This window comes from Ascaphus truei, unplaced genomic scaffold, assembly GCF_040206685.1.
Source record: "Ascaphus truei isolate aAscTru1 unplaced genomic scaffold, aAscTru1.hap1 HAP1_SCAFFOLD_810, whole genome shotgun sequence".
Taxonomy (NCBI): Eukaryota; Metazoa; Chordata; class Amphibia; order Anura; family Ascaphidae; genus Ascaphus; species Ascaphus truei.
The window spans coordinates 18,438-43,051 of record NW_027457146.1 but is presented as its reverse complement, the minus strand read 5'-3'; the positions used below and the strand labels follow the sequence as shown (position 1 = coordinate 43,051).

Here is a 24,614-nt window from a genome sequence, read left to right as displayed (position 1 = left end):
CTCTTTCCCTTAGCTGCCATCCCAGGGCTGGATCTCCTTCCCTTAGCTGCCATCCCAGGGCTGGATCTCTTTCCCTTAGCTGCCATCCCAGGGCTGGATCTCCTTCCCTTAGCTGCCATCCCAGGGCTGGATCTCTTTCCCTTAGCTGCAATCCCAGGGCTGGATCTCTTTCCCTTAGCTGCCATCCCAGGGCTGGATCTCTTTCCCTTAGCTGCCATCCCAGGGCTGGATCTCTTTCCCTTAGCTGCCATCCCAGGGTTGGATCTCTTTCCCTTAGCTGCCATCCCAGGGCTGGATCTCTTTCCCTTAGCTGCCATCCCAGGGATTGATCTCTTTCCCTTAGCTGCCATCCCAGGGCTGGATCTCTTTCCCTTAGCTGCCATCCCATGGCTGGATCTCTTTCCCTTAGCTGCCATCCCAGGGCTGGATCTCCTTCCCTTAGCTGCCATCCCAGGGCTGAATCTCTTTCCCTTAGCTGCCATCCCAGGGCTGGATCTCTTTCCCTTAGCTGCCATCCCAGGGCTGAATCTCTTTCCCTTAGCTGGCATCTCAGGGCTGGATCTCCTTCCCTTAGCTGCCATCCCAGGGCTGGATCTCTTTCCCTTAGCTGCCATCCCAGGGCTGGATCTCCTTCCCTTAGCTGCCATCCCAGGGCTGGATCTCTTTCCCTTAGCTGCCATCCCAGGGCTGGATCTCTTTCCCTTAGCTGCCATCCCAGGGCTGGATCTCTTTCCCTTAGCTGCCATCCCAGGGCTGGATCTCTTTCCCTTAGCTGCCATCCCAGGGTTGGATCTCTTTCCCTTAGCTGCCATCCCAGGGCTGGATCTCTTTCCCTTAGCTGCCATCCCAGGGCTGGATCTCTTTCCCTTAGCTGCCATCCCAGGGATGGATCTCTTTCCCTTAGCTGCCATCCCAGGGCTGGATCTCTTTCCCTTAGCTGCCATCCCAGGGCTGGATCTCTTTCCCTTAGCTGCCATCCCAGGGTTGGATCTCTTTCCCTTAGCTGCCATCCCAGGGCTGGATCTCTTTCCCTTAGCTGCCATCCCAGGGATTGATCTCTTTCCCTTAGCTGCCATCCCAGGGCTGGATCTCTTTCCCTTAGCTGCCATCCCAGGGCTGGATCTCTTTCCCTTTGCTGCCATCCCAGGGCTGGATCTCTTTCCCTTAGCTGCCATCCCAGGGCTGGATCTCTTTCCCTTAGCTGCCATCCCAGGGCTGGATCTCTTTCCCTTATTCCCTTAGCTGCCATCCCAGGGCTGGATCTCTTTCCCTTATTCCCTTAGCTGCCATCCCAGGGCTGGATCTCTTTCCCTCAGCTGCCATCCCAGGGCTGGATCTCCTTCCCTTAGCTGCCATCCCAGGGCTGGATCTCTTTCCCTTAGCTGCCATCCCAGGGCTGGATCTCTTTCCCTTAGCTGCCATCCCAGGGCTGGATCTCTTTCCCTTAGCTGCCATCCCAGGGCTGGATCTCTTTCCCTTAGTCCCTTAGCTGCCATCCCAGGGCTGGATCTCTTTCCCTTAGCTGCCATCCCAGGGCTGGATCTCTTTCCCTTAGCTGCCACCCCAGGGCTGGATCTCTTTCCCTTAGCTGCCATCCCAGGGCTGGATCTCCTTCCCTTAGCTGCCATCCCAGGGCTGGATCTCTTTCCCTTAGCTGCCATCCCAAGACTGGATCTCTTTCCCTTAGCTGCCATCCCAGGGCTGGATCTCTTTCCCTTAGCTGCCATCCCAGGGCTGGATCTCTTTCCCTTATTCCCTTAGCTGCCATCCCAGGGCTGGATCTCTTTCCCTTAGCTGCCATCCCAGGGCTGGATCTCTTTCCCTTAGCTGCCATCCCAGGGCGGGATCTCTTTCCCTTAGCTGCCATCCCAGGGCTGGATCTCTTTCCCTTAGCTGCCACCCCAGGGCTGGATCTCTTTCCCTTAGCTGCCATCCCAGGGCTGGATCTCTTTCCCTTAGCTGCCATCCCAGGGCTGGATCTCCTTCCCTTAGCTGCCATCCAGGGGCTGGATCTCTTTCCCTTAGCTGCCATCCCAGGGCTGGATCTCTTTCCCTTAGCTGCCATCCCAGGGCTGGATCTCCTTCCCTTAGCTGCCATCCCAGGGCTGAATCTCTTTCCCTTAGCTGCCATCCCAGGGCTGGATCTCTTTCCCTTAGCTGCCATCCCAGGGCTGAATCTCTTTCCCTTAGCTGGCATCTCAGGGCTGGATCTCCTTCCCTTAGCTGCCATCCCGGGGCTGGATCTCTTTCCCTTAGCTGCCATCCCAGGGCTGGATCTCCTTCCCTTAGCTGCCATCCCAGGGCTGGATCTCTTTCCCTTAGCTGCCATCCCAGGGCTGGATCTCTTTCCCTTAGCTGCCATCCCAGGGCTGGATCTCTTTCCCTTAGCTGCCATCCCAGGGCTGGATCTCTTTCCCTTAGCTGCCATCCCAGGGCTGGATCTCTTTCCCTTAGCTGCCATCCCAGGGCTGGATCTCTTTCCCTTAGCTGCCATCCCAGGGCTGGATCTCTTTCCCTTAGCTGCCATCCCAGGGCTGGATCTCTTTCCCTTAGCTGCCATCCCAGGGCTGGATCTCTTTCCCTTAGCTGCCATCCCAGGGCTGGATCTCCTTCCCTTAGCTGCCATCCCAGTGCTGAATCTCTTTCCCTTAGCTGCCATCCCAGGGCTGGATCTCTTTCCCTTAGCTGCCATCCCAGGGCTGAATCTCTTTCCCTTAGCTGGCATCTCAGGGCTGGATTTCCTTCCCTTAGCTGCCATCCCAGGGCTGGATCTCTTTCCCTTAGCTGCCATCCCAGGGCTGGATCTCCTTCCCTTAGCTGCCATCCCAGGGCTGGATCTCTTTCCCTTAGCTGCCATCCCAGGGCTGGATCTCTTTCCCTTAGCTGCCATCCCAGGGCTGGATCTCTTTCCCTTAGCTGCCATCCCAGGGCTGGATCTCTTTCCCTTAGCTGCCATCCCAGGGTTGGATCTCTTTCCCTTAGCTGCCATCCCAGGGCTGGATCTCTTTCCCTTAGCTGCCATCCCAGGGATTGATCTCTTTCCCTTAGCTGCCATCCCAGGGCTGGATCTCTTTCCCTTAGCTGCCATCCCAGGGCTGGATCTCTTTCCCTTAGCTGCCATCCCAGGGCTGGATCTCTTTCCCTTAGCTGCCATCCCAGGGCTGGATCTCTTTCCCTTAGCTGCCATCCCAGGGCTGGATCTCTTTCCCTTATTCCCTTAGCTGCCATCCCAGGGCTGGATCTCTTTCCCTTATTCCCTTAGCTGCCATCCCAGGGCTGGATCTCTTTCCCTTAGCTGCCATCCCAGGGCTGGATCTCCTTCCCTTAGCTGCCATCCCAGGGCTGGATCTCTTTCCCTTAGCTGCCATCCCAGGGCTGGATCTCTTTCCCTTAGCTGCCATCCCAGGGCTGGATCTCTTTCCCTTAGCTGCCATCCCAGGGCTGGATCTCTTTCCCTTATTCCCTTAGCTGCCATCCCAGGGCTGGATCTCTTTCCCTTAGCTGCCATCCCAGGGCTGGATCTCTTTCCCTTAGCTGCCACCCCAGGGCTGGATCTCTTTCCCTTAGCTGCCATCCCAGGGCTGGATCTCCTTCCCTTAGCTGCCATCCCAGGGCTGGATCTCTTTCCCTTAGCTGCCATCCCAGGGCTGGATCTCTTTCCCTTAGCTGCCATCCCAGGGCTGGATCTCTTTCCCTTAGCTGCCATCCCAGGGCTGGATCTCTTTCCCTTATTCCCTTAGCTGCCATCCCAGGGCTGGATCTCTTTCCCTTAGCTGCCATCCCAGGGCTGGATCTCTTTCCCTTAGCTGCCACCCCAGGGCTGGATCTCTTTCCCTTAGCTGCCATCCCAGGGCTGGATCTCTTTCCCTTAGCTGCCATCCCAGGGCTGGATCTCTTTCCCTTAGCTGCCATCCCAGGGCTGGATCTCTTTCCCTTAGCTGCCATCCCAGGGCTGGATCTCTTTCCCTTATTCCCTTAGCTGCCATCACAGGGCTGGATCTCCTTCCCTTAGCTGCCATCCCAGGGCTGGATCTCTTTCCCTTAGCTGCCATCCAAGAGCTGTTTCTCCTTCCCTTAGCTGCCATCCCAGGGCTGGATCTCTTTCCCTTAGCTGCCATCCCAGGGCGGGATCTCTTTCCCTTAGCTGCCATCCCAGGGCTAGATCTCTTTCCCTTAGCTGCCATCCCAGGGCTGGATCTCTTTCCCTTAGCTGCCATCCCAGGGCTGGATCTCCTTCCCTTAGCTGCCATCCCAGGGCTGGATCTCTTTCCCTTAGCTGCCATCCCAGGGCTGGATCTCTTTCCCTTAGCTGCCATCCCAGGGCTGGATCTCCTTCCCTTAGCTGCCATCCCAGGACTGGATCTCTTTCCCTTATCTGCCATCCCAGGGCTGGATCTCTTTCCCTTAGCTGCCATCCCAGGGCTGGATCTCTTTCCCTTAGCTGCCATCCCAGGGCTGGATCTCTTTCCCTTAGCTGCCATCCCAGGGTTGGATCTCTTTTCCTTAGCTGCCATCCCAGGGCTGGATCTCCTTTCCTTAGCTGCCATCCCAGGGCTGGATCTCCTTCCCTTAGCTGCCATCCCAGGGCTGGATCTTTCCCTTAGCTGCCATCCCAGGGCTGGATCTCTTTCCCTTAGCTGCCATCCCAGGGATGGATCTCTTTCCCTTAGCTGCCATCCCAGGGCTGGATCTCTTTCCCTTAGCTGCCATCCCAGGGCTGGATCTCTTTCCCTTAGCTGCCATCCCAGTGCTGGATCTCTTTCCCTTAGCTGCCATCCCAGGGCTGGATCTCTTTCTCTTAGCTGCCATCCCAGGGCTGGATCTCCTTCCCTTAGCTGCCATCCCAGGGCGGGATCTTTCCCTTAGCTGCCATCCCAGGGCTGGATCTCTTTCCCTTAGCTGCCATCCCTGGGCTGGATCTCTTTCCCTTAGCTGCCATCCCAGTGCTGGATCTCTTTCCCTTAGCTGCCATCCCAGGGCTGGATCTCTTTCCATTAGCTGCCATCCCAGGGCTGGATCTCTTTCCCTTATTCCCTTAGCTGCCATCCCAGGGCTGGATCTCTTTCCCTTAGCTGCCATCCCAGGGCTGGATCTCCTTCCATTAGCTGCCATCCCAGGGCTGGATCTCTTTCCATTAGCTGCCATCCCAGGGCTGGATCTCTTTCCCTTATTCCCTTAGCTGCCATCCCAGGGCTGGATCTCTTTCCCTTATTCCCTTAGCTGCCATCCCAGGGCTGGATCTCTTTCCCTTAGCTGCCATCCCAGGGCTGGATCTCTTTCCCTTAGCTGCCATCCCAGGGCTGGATCTCTTTCCCTTAGCTGCCATCCCAGGGCTGGATCTCCTTCCCTTAGCTGCCATCCCAGGGCTGGATCTCTTTCCCTTAGCTGCCATCCCAGGGCTGGATCTCGTTCCCTTAGCTGCCATCCCAGGGCTGGATCTCCTTCCCTTAGCTGCCATCCCAGGGCTGGATCTCTTTCCCTTAGCTGCCATCCCAGGGCTGGATCTCTTTCCCTTAGCTGCCATCCCAGGGCGGGATCTCTTTCCCTTAGCTGCCATCCCAGGGTTGGATCTCTTTCCCTTAGCTGCCATCCCAGGGCTGGATCTCTTTCCCTTAGCTGCCATCCCAGGGATTGATCTCTTTCCCTTAGCTGTCATCCCAGGGCTGGATCTCTTTCCCTTAGCTGCCATCCCAGGGCTGGATCTCTTTCCCTTAGCTGCCATCCCAGGGCTGGATCTCTTTCCCTTAGCTGCCATCCCAGGGCTGGATCTCTTTCCCTTAGCTGCCATCCCAGGGCTGGATCTCTTTCCCTTATTCCCTTAGCTGCCATCCCAGGGCTGGATCTCTTTCCCTTATTCCCTTAGCTGCCATCCCAGGGCTGGATCTCTTTCCCTTAGCTGCCATCCCAGGGCTGGATCTCCTTCCCTTAGCTGCCATCCCAGGGCTGGATCTCTTTCCCTTAGCTGCCATCCCAGGGCTGGATCTCTTTCCCTTATTCCCTTAGCTGCCATCCCAGGGCTGGATCTCTTTCCCTTAGCTGCCATCCCAGGGCTGGATCTCCTTCCCTTAGCTGCCATCCCAGGGCTGGATCTCTTTCCCTTAGCTGCCATCCCAGGGCTGGATCTCTTTCCCTTAGCTGCCATCCCAGGGCTGGATCTCTTTCCCTTAGCTGCCATCCCAGGGCTGGATCTCTTTCCCTTATTCCCTTAGCTGCCATCCCAGGGCTGGATCTCTTTCCCTTAGCTGCCATCCCAGGGCTGGATCTCTTTCCCTTAGCTGCCACCCCAGGGCTGGATCTCTTTCCCTTAGCTGCCATCCCAGGGCTGGATCTCTTTCCCTTAGCTGCCATCCCAGGGCTGGATCTCTTTCCCTTAGCTGCCATCCCAGGGCTGGATCTCTTTCCCTTAGCTGCCATCCCAGGGCTGGATCTCTTTCCCTTATTCCCTTAGCTGCCATCACAGGGCTGGATCTCCTTCCCTTAGCTGCCATCCCAGGGCTGGATCTCTTTCCCTTAGCTGCCATCCAAGAGCTGTTTCTCCTTCCCTTAGCTGCCATCCCAGGGCTGGATCTCTTTCCCTTAGCTGCCATCCCAGGGCGGGATCTCTTTCCCTTAGCTGCCATCCCAGGGCTAGATCTCTTTCCCTTAGCTGCCATCCCAGGGCTGGATCTCTTTCCCTTAGCTGCCATCCCAGGGCTGGATCTCCTTCCCTTAGCTGCCATCCCAGGGCTGGATCTCTTTCCCTTAGCTGCCATCCCAGGGCTGGATCTCTTTCCCTTAGCTGCCATCCCAGGGCTGGATCTCCTTCCCTTAGCTGCCATCCCAGGACTGGATCTCTTTCCCTTATCTGCCATCCCAGGGCTGGATCTCTTTCCCTTAGCTGCCATCCCAGGGCTGGATCTCTTTCCCTTAGCTGCCATCCCAGGGCTGGATCTCTTTCCCTTAGCTGCCATCCCAGGGTTGGATCTCTTTTCCTTAGCTGCCATCCCAGGGCTGGATCTCCTTTCCTTAGCTGCCATCCCAGGGCTGGATCTCCTTCCCTTAGCTGCCATCCCAGGGCTGGATCTTTCCCTTAGCTGCCATCCCAGGGCTGGATCTCTTTCCCTTAGCTGCCATCCCAGGGATGGATCTCTTTCCCTTAGCTGCCATCCCAGGGCTGGATCTCTTTCCCTTAGCTGCCATCCCAGGGCTGGATCTCTTTCCCTTAGCTGCCATCCCAGTGCTGGATCTCTTTCCCTTAGCTGCCATCCCAGGGCTGGATCTCTTTCTCTTAGCTGCCATCCCAGGGCTGGATCTCCTTCCCTTAGCTGCCATCCCAGGGCGGGATCTTTCCCTTAGCTGCCATCCCAGGGCTGGATCTCTTTCCCTTAGCTGCCATCCCTGGGCTGGATCTCTTTCCCTTAGCTGCCATCCCAGTGCTGGATCTCTTTCCCTTAGCTGCCATCCCAGGGCTGGATCTCTTTCCATTAGCTGCCATCCCAGGGCTGGATCTCTTTCCCTTATTCCCTTAGCTGCCATCCCAGGGCTGGATCTCTTTCCCTTAGCTGCCATCCCAGGGCTGGATCTCCTTCCCTTAGCTGCCATCCCAGGGCTGGATCTCTTTCCATTAGCTGCCATCCCAGGGCTGGATCTCTTTCCCTTATTCCCTTAGCTGCCATCCCAGGGCTGGATCTCTTTCCCTTATTCCCTTAGCTGCCATCCCAGGGCTGGATCTCTTTCCCTTAGCTGCCATCCCAGGGCTGGATCTCTTTCCCTTAGCTGCCATCCCAGGGCTGGATCTCTTTCCCTTAGCTGCCATCCCAGGGCTGGATCTCCTTCCCTTAGCTGCCATCCCAGGGCTGGATCTCTTTCCCTTAGCTGCCATCCCAGGGCTGGATCTCGTTCCCTTAGCTGCCATCCCAGGGCTGGATCTCCTTCCCTTAGCTGCCATCCCAGGGCTGGATCTCTTTCCCTTAGCTGCCATCCCAGGGCTGGATCTCTTTCCCTTAGCTGCCATCCCAGGGCGGGATCTCTTTCCCTTAGCTGCCATCCCAGGGTTGGATCTCTTTCCCTTAGCTGCCATCCCAGGGCTGGATCTCTTTCCCTTAGCTGCCATCCCAGGGATTGATCTCTTTCCCTTAGCTGTCATCCCAGGGCTGGATCTCTTTCCCTTAGCTGCCATCCCAGGGCTGGATCTCTTTCCCTTAGCTGCCATCCCAGGGCTGGATCTCTTTCCCTTAGCTGCCATCCCAGGGCTGGATCTCTTTCCCTTAGCTGCCATCCCAGGGCTGGATCTCTTTCCCTTATTCCCTTAGCTGCCATCCCAGGGCTGGATCTCTTTCCCTTATTCCCTTAGCTGCCATCCCAGGGCTGGATCTCTTTCCCTTAGCTGCCATCCCAGGGCTGGATCTCCTTCCCTTAGCTGCCATCCCAGGGCTGGATCTCTTTCCCTTAGCTGCCATCCCAGGGCTGGATCTCTTTCCCTTATTCCCTTAGCTGCCATCCCAGGGCTGGATCTCTTTCCCTTAGCTGCCATCCCAGGGCTGGATCTCTTTCCCTTAGCTGCCACCCCAGGGCTGGATCTCTTTCCCTTAGCTGCCATCCCAGGGCTGGATCTCCTTCCCTTAGCTGCCATCCCAGGGCTGGATCTCTTTCCCTTAGCTGCCATCCCAGGGCTGGATCTCTTTCCCTTAGCTGCCATCCCAGGGCTGGATCTCTTTCCCTTAGCTGCCATCCCAGGGCTGGATCTCCTTCCCTTAGCTGCCATCCCAGGGCTGGATCTCTTTCCCTTAGCTGCCATCCCAGGGCTGGATCTCTTTCCCTTAGCTGCCATCCCAGGGCTGGATCTCTTTCCCTTAGCTGCCACCCCAGGGCTGGATCTCTTTCCCTTAGCTGCCATCCCAGGGCTGGATCTCCTTCCCTTAGCTGCCATCCCAGGGCTGGATCTCTTTCCCTTAGCTGCCATCCCAGGGCTGGATCTCTTTCCCTTAGCTGCCATCCCAGGGCTGGATCTCTTTCCCTTAGCTGCCATCCCAGGGCTGGATCTCTTTCCCTTATTCCCTTAGCTGCCATCCCAGGGCTGGATCTCTTTCCCTTAGCTGCCATCCCAGGGCTGGATCTCTTTCCCTTAGCTGCCACCCCAGGGCTGGATCTCTTTCCCTTAGCTGCCATCCCAGGGCTGGATCTCTTTCCCTTAGCTGCCATCCCAGGGCTGGATCTCTTTCCCTTAGCTGCCATCCCAGGGCTGGATCTCTTTCCCTTAGCTGCCATCCCAGGTGCTGGATCTCTTTCCCTTATTCCCTTAGCTGCCATCACAGGGCTGGATCTCCTTCCCTTAGCTGCCATCCCAGGGCTGGATCTCTTTCCCTTAGCTGCCATCCAAGAGCTGTTTCTCCTTCCCTTAGCTGCCATCCCAGGGCTGGATCTCTTTCCCTTAGCTGCCATCCCAGGGCGGGATCTCTTTCCCTTAGCTGCCATCCCAGGGCTGGATCTCTTTCCCTTAGCTGCCATCCCAGGGCTGGATCTCTTTCCCTTAGCTGCCATCCCAGGGCTGGATCTCCTTCCCTTAGCTGCCATCCAGGGGCTGGATCTCTTTCCCTTAGCTGCCATCCCAGGGCTGGATCTCTTTCCATTAGCTGCCATCCCAGGGCTGGATCTTTTTCCCTTATTCCCTTAGCTGCCATCCCAGGGCTGGATCTCTTTCCCTTAGCTGCCATCCCAGGGCTGGATCTCCTTCCCTTAGCTGCCATCCCAGGGCTGGATCTCTTTCCCTTAGCTGCCATCCCAGGGCTGGATCTCTTTCTCTTAGCTGCCATCCCAGGGCTGGATCTCCTTCCCTTAGCTGCCATCCCAGGACTGGATCTCTTTCCCTTATCTGCCATCCCAGGGCTGGATCTCTTTCCCTTAGCTGCCATCCCAGGGCTGGATCTCTTTCCCTTAGCTGCCACCCCAGGGCTGGATCTCTTTCCCTTAGCTGCCATCCCAGGGCTGGATCTCTTTCCCTTAGCTGCCATCCCAGGGCTGGATCTCTTTCCCTTATTCCCTTAGCTGCCATCCCAGGGCTGGATCTCTTTCCCTTAGCTGCCATCCCAGGGCTGGATCTCTTTCCCTTAGCTGCCACCCCAGGGCTGGATCTCTTTCCCTTAGCTGCCATCCCAGGGCTGGATCTCTTTCCCTTAGCTGCCATCCCAGGGCTGGATCTCTTTCCCTTAGCTGCCATCCCAGGGCTGGATCTCTTTCCCTTAGCTGCCATCCCAGGTGCTGGATCTCTTTCCCTTATTCCCTTAGCTGCCATCCCAGGGCTGGATCTCTTTCCCTTAGCTGCCATCCCAGGGCTGGATCTCTTTCCCTTATTCCCTTAGCTGCCATCCCAGGGCTGGATCTCTTTCCCTTAGCTGCCATCCCAGGGCTGGATCTCTTTCCCTTAGCTGCCACCCCAGGGCTGGATCTCTTTCCCTTAGCTGCCATCCCAGGGCTGGATCTCTTTCCCTTAGCTGCCATCCCAGGGCTGGATCTCTTTCCCTTAGCTGCCATCCCAGGGCTGGATCTCTTTCCCTTAGCTGCCATCCCAGGTGCTGGATCTCTTTCCCTTATTCCCTTAGCTGCCATCACAGGGCTGGATCTCCTTCCCTTAGCTGCCATCCCAGGGCTGGATCTCTTTCCCTTAGCTGCCATCCAAGAGCTGTTTCTCCTTCCCTTAGCTGCCATCCCAGGGCTGGATCTCTTTCCCTTAGCTGCCATCCCAGGGCGGGATCTCTTTCCCTTAGCTGCCATCCCAGGGCTGGATCTCTTTCCCTTAGCTGCCATCCCAGGGCTGGATCTCTTTCCCTTAGCTGCCATCCCAGGGCTGGATCTCCTTCCCTTAGCTGCCATCCAGGGGCTGGATCTCTTTCCCTTAGCTGCCATCCCAGGGCTGGATCTCTTTCCATTAGCTGCCATCCCAGGGCTGGATCTTTTTCCCTTATTCCCTTAGCTGCCATCCCAGGGCTGGATCTCTTTCCCTTAGCTGCCATCCCAGGGCTGGATCTCCTTCCCTTAGCTGCCATCCCAGGGCTGGATCTCTTTCCCTTAGCTGCCATCCCAGGGCTGGATCTCTTTCTCTTAGCTGCCATCCCAGGGCTGGATCTCCTTCCCTTAGCTGCCATCCCAGGACTGGATCTCTTTCCCTTATCTGCCATCCCAGGGCTGGATCTCTTTCCCTTAGCTGCCATCCCAGGGCTGGATCTCTTTCCCTTAGCTGCCACCCCAGGGCTGGATCTCTTTCCCTTAGCTGCCATCCCAGGGCTGGATCTCTTTCCCTTAGCTGCCATCCCAGGTGCTGGATCTCTTTCCCTTATTCCCTTAGCTGCCATCACAGGGCTGGATCTCCTTCCCTTAGCTGCCATCCCAGGGCTGGATCTCTTTCCCTTAGCTGCCATCCAAGAGCTGTTTCTCCTTCCCTTAGCTGCCATCCCAGGGCTGGATCTCTTTCCCTTAGCTGCCATCCCAGGGCGGGATCTCTTTCCCTTAGCTGCCATCCCAGGGCTGGATCTCTTTCCCTTAGCTGCCATCCCAGGGCTGGATCTCTTTCCCTTAGCTGCCATCCCAGGGCTGGATCTCCTTCCCTTAGCTGCCATCCAGGGGCTGGATCTCTTTCCCTTAGCTGCCATCCCAGGGCTGGATCTCTTTCCATTAGCTGCCATCCCAGGGCTGGATCTTTTTCCCTTATTCCCTTAGCTGCCATCCCAGGGCTGGATCTCTTTCCCTTAGCTGCCATCCCAGGGCTGGATCTCCTTCCCTTAGCTGCCATCCCAGGGCTGGATCTCTTTCCCTTAGCTGCCATCCCAGGGCTGGATCTCTTTCTCTTAGCTGCCATCCCAGGGCTGGATCTCCTTCCCTTAGCTGCCATCCCAGGACTGGATCTCTTTCCCTTATCTGCCATCCCAGGGCTGGATCTCTTTCCCTTAGCTGCCATCCCAGGGCTGGATCTCTTTCCCTTAGCTGCCATCCCAGGGCTGGATCTCTTTCCCTTAGCTGCCATCCCAGGGTTGGATCTCTTTTCCTTAGCTGCCATCCCAGGGCTGGATCTCCTTCCCTTAGCTGCCATCCCAGGGCTGGATCTCCTTCCCTTAGCTGCCATCCCAGGGCTGGATCTCTTTCCTTTAGCTGCCATCCCAGGGCTGGATCTCTTTCCCTTAGCTGCCATCCCAGGGATGGATCTCTTTCCCTTAGCTGCCATCCCAGGGCTGGATCTCTTTCCCTTAGCTGCCATCCCAGGGCTGGATCTCTTTCCCTTAGCTGCCACCCCAGGGCTGGATCTCTTTCCCTTAGCTGCCATCCCAGGGCTGGATCTCTTTCCCTTAGCTGCCATCCCAGGGCTGGATCTCTTTCCCTTATTCCCTTAGCTGCCATCCCAGGGCTGGATCTCTTTCCCTTAGCTGCCATCCCAGGGCTGGATCTCTTTCCCTTAGCTGCCACCCCAGGGCTGGATCTCTTTCCCTTAGCTGCCATCCCAGGGCTGGATCTCTTTCCCTTAGCTGCCATCCCAGGGCTGGATCTCTTTCCCTTAGCTGCCATCCCAGGTGCTGGATCTCTTTCCCTTATTCCCTTAGCTGCCATCACAGGGCTGGATCTCCTTCCCTTAGCTGCCATCCCAGGGCTGGATCTCCTTCCCTTAGCTGCCATCCAGGGGCTGGATCTCTTTCCCTTAGCTGCCATCCCAGGGCTGGATCTCTTTCCATTAGCTGCCATCCCAGGGCTGGATCTTTTTCCCTTATTCCCTTAGCTGCCATCCCAGGGCTGGATCTCTTTCCCTTAGCTGCCATCCCAGGGCTGGATCTCCTTCCCTTAGCTGCCATCCCAGGGCTGGATCTCTTTCCCTTAGCTGCCATCCCAGGGCTGGATCTCTTTCTCTTAGCTGCCATCCCAGGGCTGGATCTCCTTCCCTTAGCTGCCATCCCAGGACTGGATCTCTTTCCCTTATCTGCCATCCCAGGGCTGGATCTCTTTCCCTTAGCTGCCATCCCAGGGCTGGATCTCTTTCCCTTAGCTGCCATCCCAGGGCTGGATCTCTTTCCCTTAGCTGCCATCCCAGGGTTGGATCTCTTTTCCTTAGCTGCCATCCCAGGGCTGGATCTCCTTCCCTTAGCTGCCATCCCAGGGCTGGATCTCCTTCCCTTAGCTGCCATCCCAGGGCTGGATCTCTTTCCCTTAGCTGCCATCCCAGGGCTGGATCTCTTTCCCTTAGCTGCCATCCCAGGGATGGATCTCTTTCCCTTAGCTGCCATCCCAGGGCTGGATCTCTTTCCCTTAGCTGCCATCCCAGGGCTGGATCTCTTTCCCTTAGCTGCCATCCCAGTGCTGGATCTCTTTCCCTTAGCTGCCATCCCAGGGCTGGATCTCTTTCTCTTAGCTGCCATCCCAGGGCTGGATCTCCTTCCCTTAGCTGCCATCACAGGGCGGGATCTTTCCCTTAGCTGCCATCCCAGGGCTGGATCTCTTTCCCTTAGCTGCCATCCCTGGGCTGGATCTCTTTCCCTTAGCTGCCATCCCAGTGCTGGATCTCTTTCCCTTAGCTGCCATCCCAGGGCTGGATCTCTTTCCATTAGCTGCCATCCCAGGGCTCGATCTCTTTCCCTTATTCCCTTAGCTGCCATCCCAGGGCTGGATCTCTTTCCCTTAGCTGCCATCCCAGGGCTGGATCTCCTTCCCTTAGCTGCCATCCCAGGGCTGGATCTCTTTCCATTAGCTGCCATCCCAGGGCTGGATCTCTTTCCCTTATTCCCTTAGCTGCCATCCCAGGGCTGGATCTCTTTCCCTTATTCCCTTAGCTGCCATCCCAGGGCTGGATCTCTTTCCCTTAGCTGCCATCCCAGGGCTGGATCTCTTTCCCTTAGCTGCCATCCCAGGGCTGGATCTCTTTCCCTTAGCTGCCATCCCAGGGCTGGATCTCCTTCCCTTAGCTGCCATCCCAGGGCTGGATCTCTTTCCCTTAGCTGCCATCCCAGGGCTGGATCTCTTTCCCTTAGCTGCCATCCCAGGGCTGGATCTCTTTCCCTTAGCTGCCATCCCAGGGCTGGATCTCGTTCCCTTAGCTGCCATCCCAGGGCTGGATCTCCTTCCCTTAGCTGCCATCCCAGGGCTGGATCTCTTTCCCTTAGCTGCCATCCCAGGGCTGGATCTCGTTCCCTTAGCTGCCATCCCAGGGCTGGATCTCCATCCTTTAGCTGCCATCCCAGGGCTGGATCTCTTTCCCTTAGCTGCCATCCCAGGGCGGGATCTGTTTCCCTTAGCTGCCATCCCAGGGCTGGATCTTTTTCCCTTAGCTGCCATCCCAGGGCTGGATCTCTTTCCCTTAGCTGCCATCCCAGGGCTGGATCTCTTTCCCTTAGCTGGCATCTCAGGGATGGATCTCTTTCCCTTAGCTGCCATCCCAGGGCTGGATCTCTTTCCCTTAGCTGCCATCCCAGGGCTGGATCTCTTTCCCCTAGCTGCCATCCCAGGGCTGGATCTCGTTCCCTTAGCTGCCATCCCAGGGATGGATCTCTTTCCCTTAGCTGCCATCCCAGGGCTGGATCTCTTTCCCTTATTCCATTAGCTGCCATCCCAGGGCTGGATCTCTTTCCCTTATTCCCTTAGCTGCCATCCCAGGCCTGGATCTCTTTCCCTTAGCTGCCATCCCAGGCCTGGATCTCTTTCCCTTATTCCCTTAGCTGCACTCCCAGGGCTGGATCTCTTTCCCTTAGCTGCACTCCCAGGGCTGGATCTCCTTCCCTTAGCTGCCATCCCAGGGATGGATCTCTTTCCCTTAGCTGCCATCCCAGGGCTGGATCTCTTTCCCTTAGCTGCACTCCCAGGGCTGGATCTCCTTCCCTTAGCTGCCATCCCAGGGCTGGATCTCTTTCCCTAAGCTGCCATCCCAGGGCTGGATCTCTTTCCCTTAGCTGCCATCCAGGGCTGGATCTCTTTCCCTTATTCCCTTAGCTGCCATCCCAGGGCTGGATCTCTTTCCCTAAGCTGCCATCCCAGGGCTGGATCTCTTTCCCTTAGCTGCCATCCCAGGGCGGGATCTGTTTCCCTTAGCTGCCATCCCAGGGCTGGATCTTTTTCCCTTAGCTGCCATCCCAGGGCTGGATCTCTTTCCCTTAGCTGCCATCCCAGGGCTGGATCTCTTTCCCTTAGCTGGCATCTCAGGGATGGATCTCTTTCCCTTAGCTGCCATCCCAGGGCTGGATCTCTTTCCCTTAGCTGCCATCCCAGGGCTGGATTTCTTTCCCCTAGCTGCCATCCCAGGGCTGGATCTCGTTCCCTTAGCTGCCATCCCAGGGATGGATCTCTTTCCCTTAGCTGCCATCCCAGGGCTGGATCTCTTTCCCTTATTCCATTAGCTGCCATCCCAGGGCTGGATCTCTTTCCCTTATTCCCTTAGCTGCCATCCCAGGCCTGGATCTCTTTCCCTTAGCTGCCATCCCAGGCCTGGATCTCTTTCCCTTATTCCCTTAGCTGCACTCCCAGGGCTGGATCTCTTTCCCTTAGCTGCACTCCCAGGGCTGGATCTCCTTCCCTTAGCTGCCATCCCAGGGATGGATCTCTTTCCCTTAGCTGCCATCCCAGGGCTGGATCTCTTTCCCTTAGCTGCACTCCCAGGGCTGGATCTCCTTCCCTTAGCTGCCATCCCAGGGCTGGATCTCTTTCCCTAAGCTGCCATCCCAGGGCTGGATCTCTTTCCCTTAGCTGCCATCCAGGGCTGGATCTCTTTCCCTTATTCCCTTAGCTGCCATCCCAGGGCTGGATCTCTTTCGCTAAGCTGCCATCCCAGGGCTGGATCTCTTTCCCTTAGCTGCCATCACAGGGCTGGATCTCTTTCCCTTAGCTGCCATCCCAGGGCTGGATCTCTTTCCCTTAGTTGCCATCCCAGGGCTGGATCTCTTTCCCTTAGCTGCCATCCCAGGGATGGATCTCTTTCCCTTAGCTGCCATCCCAGGGCTGGATCTCTTTCCTCTAGCTGCCATCCCAGGGCTGGATCTCTTTCCCTTAGCTGCCATCCCAGGGCTGGATCTCCTTCCCTTAGCTGCCATCCCAGAGCTGGATCTCCTTCCCTTAGGTGCCATCCCAGGGCTGGATCTCCTTCCCTTAGCTGCCATCCCAGGGCTGGATCTCCTTACCTTAGCTGCCATCCCAGGGCTGGATCTCCTTCCCTTAGCTGCCATCCCAGTTCTGGATCTCTTTCCCTTAGCTTCCATCCCAGGGCTGGATCTCTTTCCCTTAGCTGCCATCCCAGGGCTGGATCTCTTTCCCTTAGCTGCCATCCCAGGGCGGGATCTCTTTCCCTTAGCTGCCATCCCAGGGCTGGATCTCCTTCCCTTAGCTGCCATCCCAGGGCTGGATCTCTTTCCCTTAGCTGCCATCCCAGGGCTGGATCTCTTTCCCTTAGCTGCCATCCCAGGGCTGGATCTCTTTCCCTTAGCTGCCATCCCAGGGCTGGATCTTTTTCCCTTAGCTGCCAACCCAGGGCTGGATCTCCTTCCCTTAGCTGCCATTCCAAGGCTGGATCTCCTTCCCTTAGCTGCCATCCCAGGGCTGGATCTCTTTCCCTTAGCTGCCATCCCAGGGCTGGATCTCTTTCCCTTAGCTGCCATCCCAGGGCTGGATCTCTTTCTCTTAGCTGCCATCCCAGGGCTGGATCTCTTTCCCTTAGCTGCCATCACAGGTTTGGATCTCTTTCCCTTAGCTGCCATCCCAGGGCTGGATCTCCTTCCCTTAGCTGCCATCCCAGGGCTGGATCTCCTTCCCTTAGCTGCCATTCCAAGGCTGGATCTCCTTCCCTTAGCTGCCATTCCAAGGCTGGATCTACTTCCCTTAGCTGCCATCCCAAGGCTGGATCTCTTTCCCTTAGCTGCCATCCCAGGGCTGGATCTCTTTCCCTTAGCTGCCATCCCAGGTCTGGATCTCTTTCCCTTAGCTGCCATCCCAGGGCTGGATCTCTTTCCCTTAGCTGCCATCCCAGGGCTGGATCTCTTTCCCTTAGCTGCCATCCCAAGGCTGGATCTCTTTCCCTTAGCTGCCATCCCAGGGCTGGATCTCTTTCCCTTAGCTGCCATCCCAGGGCTGGATCTCTTTCCCTTAGCTGCCATCCCAGGGCTGGATCTCTTTCCCTTAGCTGCCATCCCAAGGCTGGATCTCTTTCCCTTAGCTGCCATCCCAGGGCTGGATCTCTTTCCCTTAGCTGCCATCCCAGGGCTGGATCTCTTTCCCTTAGCTGCCATCCCAGGGCTGGATCTCTTTCCCTTAGCTGCCATCCCAGGGCTGGATCTCTTTCCCTTAGCTGCCATCCCAGGGCTGGATCTCTTTCCCTTAGCTGCCATCACAGGTTTGGATCTCTTTCCCTTAGCTGCCATCCCAGGGCTGGATCTCCTTCCCTTAGCTGCCATCCCAGGGCTGGATCTCCTTCCCTTAGCTGCCATTCCAAGGCTGGATCTCCTTCCCTTAGCTGCCATTCCAAGGCTGGATCTACTTCCCTTAGCTGCCATCCCAAGGCTGGATCTCTTTCCCTTAGCTGCCATCCCAGGGCTGGATCTCTTTCCCTTAGCTGCCATCCCAGGTCTGGATCTCTTTCCCTTAGCTGCCATCCCAGGGCTGGATCTCTTTCCCTTAGCTGCCATCCCAGGGCTGGATCTCTTTCCCTTAGCTGCCATCCCAAGGCTGGATCTCTTTCCCTTAGCTGCCATCCCAGGGCTGGATCTCTTTCCCTTAGCTGCCATCCCAGGGCTGGATCTCTTTCCCTTAGCTGCCATCCCAGGGCTGGATCTCTTTCCCTTAGCTGCCATCCCAAGGCTGGATCTCTTTCCCTTAGCTGCCATCCCAGGGCTGGATCTCTTTCCCTTAGCTGCCATCCCAGGGCTGGATCTCTTTCCCTTAGCTGCCATCCCAGGGCTGGATCTCTTTCCCTTAGCTGCCATCCCAGGGCTGGATCTCTTTCCCTTAGCTGCCATCCCAGGGCTGGATCTCTTTCCCTTAGCTGCCATCCCAAGGCTGGATCTACTTCCCTTAGCTGCCATCCCAGGGCTGGATCTCTTTCCCTTACTGAAACTGGGACTTAGGTTGCATAAAACTTCTTGAAACTCAATATACTGTTGGAGAATCCGCCCAGAACCTCTGTACTGATTCTGGGGTACCTGGGCATATACTGAGGGATCCTCACTAACTTAGGAACCTTGACTGTACCCGGGATATACATCCCTTTGCCCCCTTTTACATTTCTGGTCTGTGCTGAAGCAGGGAGACCTGGCGCTGAGTCGCGTAACTGCTTCCTAGGGAGAATTTTGACTGGAGTGATGTCTATATGTCTCTGGGAATCTGACCTGATTCCCGGATACATTTCTGGGGTAATCAGGACCCCGGCTACCTACACACAATCGGACAACACTTTTATCACAACCCTTCCCCCCCACCCCCGAAACTCATAGCCTGAGAATCCCCCCTGATTAGCGCTCCTGGAAAGGTAAAACACACACATTCTTTATTCCCATACAAGACATTCATTGCAGGTACAGTACACAGGGTGAAGAGCTGACACTCTAAAACCTGACACAGGGCTCAGAGGTAACCAGCCGGGCATAATGCCTTTATTGATGGCCTGGTTACCCCCTCACCGTCACAACCACCCCTTTATAACTGTGGTAAACTGAGCACTAGGACGGTGAAAATAATGGTTGAGACCGGTCCTTATGTCCCTTTTATAAGGGTCACTGACCGTGACCCAATGGTTATTGTAAGGCAGTGGATTGCCTGTGTGTGTATGTAAATGTTATTGTTATGTGAAAGCAGTGGTTCTGTGTGTAGTGATTTTTCCATGTGGGACTGTAGCATCACCTTACTGGACATAGGGGGGCCACGTCAGACACTTCCACCCTATGCACCATGCCCCCCGCTGGGTACCCTATTCTTATGCTGGGGGAGTGATGCCCGTTTATGGGCCTGGAGGCCCCTCTTTCCAGACTTTGTTTGGTTGGGTACAAAAGGCCTCACTGGGAATGCTCACGTTCTAAAACTGGGTCTGTTTCCTTCGCTGCCAGATCGGCACCATCTCACCTGCCCTTGTGGAACTCCAGCTTGGATCATCTCTGCTGGCAATAGCCACTGGAGGTGTCCTGTGATTGGTCGATTCATATCTCCCGCTAGCTCTGTCATCACGATCGGCAAAAGGTCAGACCTGTAGCCCCGCCGCCCTCGCATGTGATTGGCCGTTCATCCCCCCCCTGCCGTGATTGGCTGAGCACCGTTCTTCCATATCTTCCAATGGGGAAAATGACACGTGCTTAGCCCACGCTACCATTGGTCTCTAGACACCGAGACCAAGCATGAACAACTGTGGCGCTCTCATGTGTTAACGTCTGTCGTTTCCCGCCCTCTATTTGAAAACATGGAGAACAGTGATGACCAATCAGCAGAGACCTCTCCTCCGCAGAGAGTGGGAATGTGGAAGTGACTAATGGGAACCGAGCCGACTGGGCTAGAACACTGGTCACGGTTCCCGACTTTGGCTCCATACCTCTCGCAGAGATAGACTTCTTGCTGCTGGGGGAGAACATGCTCATGCCTTGGCGTGTATACTCTCCCAGCCCTCGGACTCATTATATACTGGCCACTCATCCATTGGGCTTATCCTTTATTATACCATGCCATGCAGCCCGTACCGCCACACACTGTCCATATAACCCCATCCCTAGGACTCCTCATACCCCCTACAACTCCTCCTATTGCCCCATATAACCCCATCTCTAGAACTCCTATTGGCCCATATAACTGCTCCCTATAACTCCTCCTATTGGGCTCTCTCGCCCTCCCCTCTCTCCGCGCGCACTCTCGCCCTCCCCTCTCTCCGCGCATTCTCTCACCCTCCCCTCTCTCCGAGCGCTCTCACCCTCCCCTCTCTCCGCGCTCTCTCACCCTCCCCTCTCTACGTGCGCTCTCACGCCCTCCCCTCTCTATGCACGCTCTCTCGCCCTCCCCTCTCTCCGCGAGCTCTCTCTCGCCCTCCCCCCTCTCTGCGCGCTCTCACCCTCCCCTCTCCGCGCGCTCTCACCCTCCCCTCTCCGCATGCTCTCACCCTCCCCTCTCCGTGAGCTCTCTCGCCCTCCCCTCTCTCCTGGTGCTCTCGCCCTCCCCTCTCTCTTCGCACTCTCGCCCTCCCATCTTTCCGTGCATTCTCTCACCCTCCCCTCTCCGCACGCTCTCGCGCCCTCCCCTCTCTACGCGCGCTCTCGCTCCCTCCCCTCTCTAAGCGCGCTCTCACACCCTCCTCTCCACGCGCTCTCTCGCCCCCCCTTTCTCCGCACGCTCTCTCACCCTCCCCTCTCCCGGGCGCTCTCGCCCTCCCCTCTCTCCGCGTGCTCTCGCCCTCCTCTCTCTCCGCGCGCTCTCTCTCGCCATCCCCTCTCTCCGCGCGCTCTCTCTCGCCCTCCCCTCTCTCCGTGCGCTCTCTCTCGCCCTCCCCTCTCATCGCTCTCTCTCTCCCCCTCTCACCCTCTCATCGTGCTCTCTCTCGCCCTCCCCTCTCATCGCTCTCTCACTCGCCCTCTCACCCTCTCTCTCTCACCCTCTCATCGTGCTCTCTCTCGCCCTCTCACCCTCTCATCGTGCTCTCTCTCGCCCTCCCCACTCTCCATGTGCTCTATTGCTCTCCCTTTTCAGCGCTTTCTCTCGCCCTCTCTCTGCGCACTTTCTCACCTCCTGCTCTCGTGACGCTCTCTCTTGCTCTCTCTCCCCCTCTCTCCACGCGCTCTCTCACCCTCTGCTCTCTCTTGCTCTCTCTCGCAGGCTCTCTGTGCTTGTTGACGGTGTTGGTTCCCCCGTTGGTTGAGGTGAAGATTGGGGATCAAGCTGTCATCCCATGTACCCCGAAATTCGACAGGACCCCCACATACAGCACAGAGTGGTTTGTTGTGAGTACAGAGGTGGATTGGGGTGTGTGGGCGATTTTTCGGTCACTAGGTGGGTGTTATGGATTAGTGTTAGTATTAGATATTGAGATTAGTTATTGATGTTATGGATTAGTATTAGATATTGAGATTGGGTATTGATGTTATGGATTAGTGTTAGTATTAGATATTGAGATTGGGTATTGATGTTATGGATTAGTGTTAGTATTAGATATTGAGATTAGTTCTTGATGTTATGGATTAGTATTAGATATTGAGATTGGGTATTGATGTTATGGATTAGTGTTAGTATTAGATATTGAGATTGGGTATTGATGTTATGGATTAGTGTTAGTATTAGATATTGAGATTAGTTCTTGATGTTATGGATTAGTATTAGATATTGAGATTGGGTATTGATGTTATGGATTAGTGTTAGTATTAGATATTGAGATTGGGTATTGATGTTATGGATTAGTGTTAGTATTAGATATTGAGATTAGTTCTTGATGTTATGGATTAGTATTAGATATTGAGATTGGGTATTGATGTTATGGATTAGTGTTAGTATTAGATATTGAGATTGGGTATTGATGTTATGGATTAGTGTTAGTATTAGATATTGAGATTAGTTCTTGATGTTATGGATTAGTATTAGATATTGAGATTGGGTATTGATGTTATGGATTAGTGTTAGTATTAGATATTGAGATTGGGTATTGATGTTATGGATTAGTGTTAGTATTAGATATTGAGATTGGGTATTGATGTTATGGATTAGTGTTAGTATTAGATATTGAGATTGGGTATTGATGTTATGGATTAGTGTTAGTATTAGATATTGAGATTGGGTATTGATGTTATGGATTAGTGTTAGTATTAGATATTGAGATTGGGTATTGATGTTATGGATTAGTGTTAGTATAACTACTAGAATTAGGTATTTGTGCCGGTATTGGTATTAGCTGGTTGTGCCAGTATTAGTATTAGGTGTTCGTGCCTGTAGGAGGACATGTGCAGAGGTACACAATGGAGACTGTTTTAGGGTGAAATTAAAACAAGGCTTTATTGTGCCTGTCGCTTTAAACAGCAAAACATATGAAAATAAGCCAAACAAAAAACCTATCTCTGCTTTGGAGACTATCTACACATACAGCTCAGCCCTCTCTGACTGGGTTGGTTAGCTAAGCTATTTACCAGCCCCAAAATATAAACATATATACAGATATATTACAGTTCCAAAAGAAAGTCTTATCTGTTCTCCTGAAGCTGTAGGGGAAGTCCTCTCTGCTCTCCTGGGTAAGCACCTTTGTGTGCTACAGCAATGTCTGTCCAGGTTTTGAGGTCTGGTCCCCTTGTCTTGCTATCAGTATACAGTCCAGTCCTTCTGCAGCTCAAGACAGCAGTTCCTCTGGTCAGTCTCCCCAATTGTGCGACTCAGGAATCTCTGCTCTGTCTCCTAGTTCAGCTCAGGTGTGATCTATGGAGTCTCACTTCCTGTCTCAGAGGCAGGCTTTTTCTAACACCTCCAATCAACCAGGTGCTGGTCAATTAACCAGCACACTGCTGGATTAGAGGCAAGTTTTCTGAACAGGGTAAGTCCCCTGTTACATACCTCCCCTGTTTGTGGGAAGCTCGGGCTTGCCACGGCCAAAGCCCATCCTTCCACTCTCACTCAAGATAACTCTGTGACTTGAATGAGAGTGGATGGAGGAGAACCCTCAGTCCTGCTGGGATTGGAGCCCTTCCTCCAGTTTTGTAGTGTCTCCTCCAGAAGGTGATTGAGATCAGCAGTCCTCAGTTGCTCGAGGAGAACTTTTTCCAAGTACAGTCTTTCTACTGACCACATGGTCTTGAGCTTTCCCCTGTATTGGGCACTCTTCTTTTTGTAGGCAGACTGTATGGCGACAGTTGCAGAGCGCCTATGCAAATCGCTCTCTCTCGTCATCCTTCCCATGTGCTCCACTTTAGCACCAAATCTCCATTTCCTGGTATCCCAGGAGCGCCCAAGGACAGCCACTTGAGCCTTCAGTTCTTGAAGCTGTTTTCCTGCACTTTTCCCATTCAATGTAGTCGCCAGTTCAGCTTCTTTGGGATTGAGTTGCGATTCCAGCTCCATTTCCAGAGAACGTCCTATCTTTTCAGCTTCCTCAGCTAAGGATTCTTCTGGCTTTGATTCTGCACTCCTACCTCTGTTTGTTGCCTGTTGGGCGGCTGCAGGTTTGGCTAGTGCTTTCTTAGGTGGCTCAAACTTCGTAATCTTGTTTTGAAGGTGAGTGGTGTCCCCAGCTCTCACTGTACACTTGTCCTCACGGGCCTTAGTTACTGTGGGATACCGATGCTTGGACAGAGCCAATACCTTTTCCCGTATTGGAGGCCATTCTCCTTTCAGGGTCTTTATTTCTTCCCTGTGCTTTCTCCGAGCTTGCTTCCACCTATCATTCTTTATTTTGTGGAGCACTGTGAACTTCTTCGCTTTGGCCGCAGATACTCGTCTCAGTTTCTGGACCTTTTTGTTCGCCCTCTTGTACCGAGTCACCTGGCCTCTAAGCTTAGCCTCTAGCGATGCTTTGGTGATGGTCAGGGTAGCCTTCAGTTTATCCTGCTGCTTTGCGAGGACGCACTGGGTAATCAGACGTTCCTGAGCAGTTGTATTTCCTTAGCAGCTGCAGATTTCCTTCCTGCAGAGTTCGCTGCTTCTCTTTGACATTCTTGAGGTGCGTACGCAGACCTTGCAGTTGGTTCTGCAGTCGGTGCTCTGCTACAAATTTTTCATCTTCCAACCGGTTCTTTATTTTTTCAAGCTCGTGCAGCTTTTCATTCTTCCATTGACCTGGTTTGTCAACTCCGAATTTTCTTTTTTTAATCTTAAATGTTCTCCTTTTTCAGTCTCTGTACTATGCAGGGCCTCCTTGCAGTCCACCTTCCATTTTTGCACATCTGCTTGGAGGCGGGCTGTCTCCTGGCGTGAGACTTCCATCTCCAGGTTTAGGTTCTGAAGCTCCTTCTGAGAGACTTTGAGATCTAAGTTAAGATGGAGGATAGTTTTCTTTGACATGTCCAGCTCCTCAGTGAGACTGTGAAGTTCCTTTCTGTAGACTTCCAGTTCTGTGCGGCAGCTGTTGATCTCATGATGTGAGGCATCCAGTGCTTTGTGGAGTGTATGAACCTCTTTCTGAGATACGTCCACCTCTGTCCGGACACTGTTGACCTCCTGTTGTGAGGCATTCAACTCTACGCGAAGAGTGTGAACCTCTTGCTGAAAGACTGTCATCTGCTTCAGTGCCTCCTCATACTTCCGCTTCAGCTTAGCCATCATTTTATCAGATTGGCTCTGCTTTTCATCCATGGCGGAAATAGTAGCGTTTGCAGTATCTAGCTCAGTCTTGAGATCGTCCAATTCTGTTCCAGATTCAGAGTACATTGCGAGCACCGTCTTCTGTAACTCAGCATTATCATCCCTCTCAAGTTTCAATTGTTCCCGGAGTAGATCACAGTCACGCCTGGCAATTTTCAGGGCGTCTTCAGGGCTGGTCAAGGGATCGTCACTCACTGGTTCTGGCTCCGCTTCCCTGGGATGGTTGGTTGAGGGTTCCTCACTGTTGGCACTGGACAGACACTTATTTGGGGTACACGACTTCTGCCTTGGGCCCTCTGGATATTCGATTATTCGCGGGATGAATTCTCCATTTTCTCTAGGCTGCAGGGCAACTCGGTCCCCCTTTTTCTCCACAGGATCTG

General features: G+C 54.8%; 1 long non-coding RNA gene across 1 annotated transcript in view; it reads left to right on the top strand.

Annotated features, from left to right (window-relative positions):
• LOC142486308 (uncharacterized) overlaps window positions 1-24,375 on the top strand; it is a 153,378-nt gene extending 129,003 nt beyond the window's left edge. The window contains exons 2-3 of the long non-coding RNA XR_012798895.1: window positions 19,029-19,158; window positions 20,773-24,375. This is a non-coding gene — a long non-coding RNA (uncharacterized LOC142486308). The remainder of the gene's footprint in view (window positions 1-19,028; window positions 19,159-20,772) is intronic.
• The last annotated feature ends 239 nt before the right edge of the window (window positions 24,376-24,614 follow it).